The following is a 7,012-nucleotide window of genomic DNA, read 5'->3' on the forward strand; positions in this document are numbered from 1 at the left end:
ACCTAAATAAGAAGAGCCCTAAAATGTATCTTTCTAAGTGGACCCTTTTAGCTTTGATCCTAAGGTTGCACTGTAGGAACCAGGTTATCAAGGTAGAACTTTACCCCAGAAAATAACCTGCTACTTTTGAAATTACTTGCCTAATCTACCCTGTAGCTCCGATTGATGGGAACGGTGGAAATGATTAGGTTAAAAGGGTTTTGGTAGAAAGTCCACCTAAGCCAGGTGTGTCCAAACGTTTTCACATGTGGGCCAAAACTATCCTGATTAAAAGACTTGTGGGCCACAAAAATATAAATTTAACTCAACGTGAGCAATATTTTAGAGAAAGGACAAAAGTTTACTGATTTTGTTGAAGAAAACTTTTTAATTTCCAAAACGTTAAAAGCTTCATAGACACTAAGGCTATATTTTATAATTTTAAAGGATTTGATTTGTTGTTCATTTTAGTCTGCTCTCTTGAACTAAAGTGGAATTTAAGTAAATGTCCTTTTAAAAGGGGGTCGATCGGTCTTTTGGACCATGGACGACCCAAAAGGCTGATCGAAGTGCTGAAGAATCGTCCAGCTGTCGGTCGCTACAACAGATTCATAGAACGTTTGATAAAGTTGATCAACCCGTACTGTAGATGATACCACGTTCTATTGATTTAAAATGTCCAATTTCCCTTTTGATTATTTTATCAACCAATATTTAGTCAAGTTTTATGACTTATTATCGAAAAGTCTCCTTTCTGGTAGAAATCAGTAAAGGTTTTTGGTGCTTTGTACCATGAAGTGATAATAAAACATTATAGCCAAAGGTTTGTATTTTGTTAGATATTGTTCATTTTGAGAAAATTGTTTTTCATACATTTTGCTACCTAAACAATATATATAAAGGATCACCGACTAATTTGCAGAAAGTCTGCATCGACCTCTAAAACCTGCTGGTCAGAGTGATACCGTTCGTAATCGAGTTGTGGGTCATAAAATCACTCCCAAGGGCCACAAATGGCCCTCAGGCCGCACTTTGGACATCCAAGACCTAAGTTATTACGTTGTAACAAAAAGTTCTTAAAGAAGTTCATTTACTCATTATTTATCAAGTAGTAATTGGAGAGTTGTGGGCGCTATCTGGAAGCAGTGAAATGTGGTTTATTTTTAACTAAAAGATGGTTAAATGAATCAGTCCACTGATTAATCAGCCTGGATATAACTTTCCTGAAAATAATCAGCCTGGATATAACTTTCCTGAAAATAATCAGCCTCAGCAAAAACTGAGTCAACTAAACTGATTGATGCAAGTGTTATTGACACCACACTCTTATTTCAGTCTCAAAACACTTCCTACAATGGTGTTTTTTTTTTATTGCATGCATTCTTATTTTTACGGTTTGCTCAACAATGATTAAACCAAAAGAAAGTTGACCAGAAAATTGTAACACTTTAACTTAAAAAAAATAAAAAAAATAAAAAATTGGGAGGATGGGTTTGGATCTGTATTAATTCCTAACACTCATCCAAATTTCTTGTCAGTTTCTCTTTTCTGTTTTCAAAATCTAGACATCTGTAAAGCAAAAGAACACGATTTTATAGTTTAAACATGTAGTTCTCTTAATCGTTAGGTTTTTTTCTGTTAATCCCATTAATTCTGATGAAATTAAGCCTTTCAGTAATCTAATGACATATTCACTTTTCCTGATTCATTTGATGATTTTATTACAAAAAAAACCCTGTTTTACAGTTTTCGAAAGAATCTGGCAACATTTCTGCCAAACATGACTAACAGCCTCGTGTTATTTTATCCATGACGTCACATTGCCCTCTGCTGGACTTCAGTGGACTCTTCATGTTGTGCAGACTCTGGACCTTCATCCATCCACACTTGTTAAAAACTGGTGAAGCTCTCAGTTTTAGTTTACTTGCCAAGATGAAGATGTGCACGGTAAGGAGTTTCCAGCTGGAAGGCTCCCACTGTATTCTGGTTTCTGTCTCGTCTAAAGGAAGTCAGGTGACACTGCTGGTTCGTCTCCACGGGATGTTGCCCGTCTGAGCAGGAGCCACAACTTCAGAGCTGAGAGAACAGCACAAACACAAAACACCTCACTGGAAAACATTTGTTGATCCTACTCACCGTAGCTTCCTCATTTGGTGTCTTAAAACATATTCAGGTTTCTGCATTAACTCAGAAACAGTGCTGGCCCAAGCCTCCATGGGGCCCTAAGAGAAATTTGGTTTGGGGCCCTTTATTTCTACTCATAATGTGGATTACTGCAATCAACAGTCATGATCAGATCATTCACCCACCTAACGTAAGCTCATTGCAGCTTTACATTATCCTATATGTATATATTATAGTGGTACTAAAAGTAACGGGAAAAAAAAAACCCACCAGTATACAATGTATTTTACAGCAAAAGTGTCATCTGGTTTATTGTCTTTGGTTCCAAAGAACTGCAACACTAATGTTCAAAATAATTTGTAGTGCAAGATCAACAACAAACAACAGATAAAATAACTTAGATGCATAAAAATAAATTAAATTGTGCAAAAACCGTCAAAATAAAATATCAATGAAATACTTAATAAATGAACAATTATTGGAAACCATGTAAATGTTTTTTTTTTATTAAAGTTGAATAATTAATTCTTAAAACTATGTAAATGTATGCAATAATTTGCAAAAGCTGAACTTAAACTATTAAATACAATCATATAGAAATCATTAAAAATAATAATAAATTCCACTTAGGGGGGCCCCTAGAGGCCCTGGTGCCCTAAGCAGCCGCAGTTTGCTTATGCCTTGGGCCGTCCCTGCTCAGAAGAGCTCATATTAACAACATGCAGCCATTTTTTTGGTTGATTTAATCATACAATTTTATAATAAAATCCACAGAAGCAAAACCAAAAATCATAAACTTAGTCCAGTGTTGAAATAAGAACAGATTGTTTTCTTTAATAAGCTAAAATCAACCTGATCAAGTACTGAGCTACAAAAGCATTTATTGGTTTTGAAACATTAAGGACACTGACTGGAGTCAGCTGATGCGCTGCAGATAAAATAGTTACTAATTAACTGAAAGCAGGCTGAACGCAACGCTCCACAGCCCAAACCTGTGTGTGCAGAGGTGGAAGCTGTGAAGTGCTCGCACGCCGTGCAGCTTTTATCACCACGAGACATGACCAACATGAACTGGACTGCAAAACCAACTCAAACCTGGGCACCAGCATTAGACCCCCGTGGATCTGTAATAGGTTTAATCTGTTTTCATGTGTTCGGGGGGGGGGGGGCTTCTAATTGAACAAGAAAGATAAATTGTTTGAATAGTTCAAACAATGACAAGCACAATGGGGCTTTGAGCAAAAAAAGTGGGGATTTTATGCAAGAAGTTTTTTTCTGAATGATCTTGTTCATTTTAAATGAAAAAAATAAACAAAGAAGACCTTTGTGTGGCACAATGTTTATTCTGCTAATACAAAAAAAATCCTGCTTTTAGGTGAACTTTCATCAAACAACAGTTTTCAGAGATCTGCGCTGTAACCGAGTTGGAGGGAAGTAGGGATGCAGAGGGTGCTGCAGCACCCCATAATAGATGCAGATAAGACATGCATGTCCAAATACATATTTAAATAATGAATACAACCTAGATTTAATTAACAATGCTTATATTCACATTTCAATAATTGTTGCATGTTATTGAATTTTGTCAATTTGGTTGTTAAACTGTTATCATTTATCTGTGTTAAAAGTTTTACTGCCTAAAAGACACAGGAGTGTAGGCAGATCAGCATTAGGTCATAATTGTAATTTTGTTGATATTGTCTGGCCAAAATATACAGCACATTGATGTATGCATTTCACTGCACATGTATGATCTTCATATGAGAGCTTGGCTTTTAGAAATTCATGCACGCTCACCGTCCCAGAGCGTTGACTATACCAATAAATCTGTGGGAGTAAACTGGCTTCACTGATCCACAAAGTAAAAACCACAGATGTTAAATTAACTGAAATATTAAGAGCTTTAAAACTTTAAAATGACAAGACGGTGTGAAAGTATGAAGAAACACATCTTTTACGACTTCAAAAACAACCCACTGACAGGATGTGCTTCACTTCATCTGACTACAGAGGCCAGAGCTTTAATCTGCAGCCTTCACTAAAACAAGCATGAAAAATAAATATTCTCCATGTCCAATATTTATTATTCATTAGGAAGAGAAAGGTACCAAAGCCCACCCTTTCATATTTGGTATCACTGAAAAGCCTCTGTAGAGAGCAAAAGGAGTTATTCAGTATATGCTGTGGGTGGGAGATATTCAGGTTTACAAATCTTCTCCAAGGAGGACAAATTTGAACTGCTGGTAGTCAGGAGGTAGTATCAAATAAAACTATTCCAATTTAACAATTTGTTTAAGGAAATTTGGTAAATTTGTCCTCCAGTAGTCTTAGCCTATAGCAGCATAACAAGCCAACCTTAATTATAGGATTTATCAAAAAGGCAAATTAAGCCCAGTCTTAAAACTGGACAATGTGTCAGCCTCACGGACAGAAACTGGAAGTTGGTTCCACAAGAGAGGAGCCTGATAACTGAAAGATCTTCCTCCCATTCTGCTTTTGGAAACTTTAGGAACCACAAATAAGCCTGCAGTCTGAGAGCGAAGTGCTCCTTTTTCTTCTCCCTGTCCGTGCACCACATACACAACCTTACTCTGCAGACAACCTGAAATCCACGAATCAGACTTAACTGCAACTGTAAGGGTGAAGATGATGCAGGAGTTTGTATTCAACATCTGGGTGAAGAACTGCAGGACTAAATGCAGATCACTGTCTCCACTTGTGGGGTTTTATTCCACACTATCTGATTACAAGAAGCACCAGTTCTACTTTTGTCCACTAGATGGAGACAATCAGCCAACACAAGTCTAAAGAAATCATATTTGAAGCCACTTATCTTCTCTCTTATAGATTAATAAAATAATTTTAAATAATAGGGGAGAACTTAATTTGATGCATAGTATAAGCCATAGATGTGTCTTCACTATGTGCCTATTTGTTTTGTGTTGTGCTGTAAATATGTTGCACGAGCTACAAAATAAATGTAGTGACCAGAAAAGACACCATCTTTACCAAACTCTGTACGGTCACAACTTTGTAACGTTAACAGTTTAATGTGCTGTTAGACATAGAGGTCTGCCGAGCATGCAGAGGGGTCCTGAAGGCAGCATCATGCTCTTCTTGGGAGGATGCCATGTTAAACATCCCTCCCAAGGAGAGTAGGTGCTGCCTTCATGGCCTCTCTGCGTGCTCAGATTTTTATAATGTTTTAGAAGTGAACTGTTGGTGTCATGATGTAATATAGGCTCCTATGCACGTTGTATAAGGCAGAGGAATGATGAGTAAAGCCTTTAATGATTGACACACCTCAGTTCAACAGAACTTTATTCAACATGCAAGCTTTTCTTTACATTTTTACAATCTATGGTATTGTGTAGTAATTCAGTCAAGGCAGTGTTAAGGTGAGCAGGTCTTTGCATTTGTTAATATTTTTTAACTAAATATAAAAAATAGATTGCATGTTACCAATCCAACTCCTGTACCACATTTAGCAGCACAATATAATGCATGTAAATGAACAACAATGAAGCAGCTGCAGTCACAAATTATGCCTGAAGGTCTTTAAACCTTAGAAATGTTTTAATGATTTAAATCGGCCAGGAGCCGTTTACAGCTATCTGCAGCTAAATGAACCATGCGACTGTTTTTGTTGCCTCGGTCAAAGTGAGTCTTTATTCTCCACATACGCCTCTGCCGTAGAGCTCTGACTTAGTGGCTGCTAAAGTTATCAGGATGCTTTATTCTCAGTCCACTGACCTAACTCTGCAGGTTCTTACAACTTAACTTGAGATGAAGTGAGTAAAGTTACTCTGCAGTGGGTGACAGTTTTCAGTTTAGAGCTGTACCAGAGATGCTGTGTTGCATCGTTTCCTTATTTAAGTTTTCACACCAGGAGCAGAGGCAAAATTGAATTCAACAGTGGTTATCTGCTTTTACAAATATTCAATTTTAATAAAAGCCTGCAAGCTTCTTTGTTGTATCTGTTTTGCCTATTTATGTGAATTATTTAAAAAAAGACAACAAAAAAAAAATAAAGGAATATTTGAGAATTCAGACAACTTTAAGTGCTTACTTTAAGATATGTCATGAAAATCAGTAACTTTTTAGTTTTATGGAGACACTAATGATAATGTGCGCTCCAGGTTTAATGACTATCTCCATCATTCTTCCTGACTGCACCTGAATCACTCAGAGACATGTCCCGGCAGTTCTTCTCCTTGCAGTAAAACAAAGGAGTGAGCTGTTGCATCTGAAGTAATTCTAAGTGTTGTACAAGATTCAAAGGCAGGACAAACCAGTACACACAGTACCAACTCTGGGAACAACTGTTGCCATTAGGTTTTTGTTTTCAGTGCTGTCCCTGTTCGGACTTGTCTGAAATGTAGTGTGAGAGATATCCCCTCAGGATTTGATTTCTTGGAATTAAAACAAACTCAACCTGATGACTCGCTAGTGTCTGTTGCTCCAGGCAATATAACAGAACTGGCAAAAAAAGAAAAGAAAAGAAAAGAAGAAGTTTTAGTATTATTTAATTATTACGAATTTTAATTCAGCAGCTCAACAACAGTTTGATCTTGATAAATATAACTTTTTGTTCTTATTTTGAAATTTATTTGGCAACAAACCATCCTAAACAACCGAATTGTCATTTAAGCTTTAAATAAATCATCAGCTGTCAAGGTGCATTAAACATTTTCTAATGAGAATTGGAAGTACTCTCTCAAGTCTGTCCATGTGTTTTACATTCTTTTAAATGTTGAGAAGTTCTACATGACTTCTCTTTTGATAAATGATTAATTACATGTTTTTATTTTCACAACAAAGTCATTCAAGCTCATAACTCCCTATTTTGAATCAGTTTCTGTAGTTTTGAGGAGAAAGACATGCAGGTACAATATTCAAATCAGAGTGG

This window comes from Nematolebias whitei, chromosome 3 (assembly GCF_014905685.2).
Source record: "Nematolebias whitei isolate Nwh7 chromosome 3, NemWhi1, whole genome shotgun sequence".
Taxonomy (NCBI): Eukaryota; Metazoa; Chordata; class Actinopteri; order Cyprinodontiformes; family Rivulidae; genus Nematolebias; species Nematolebias whitei.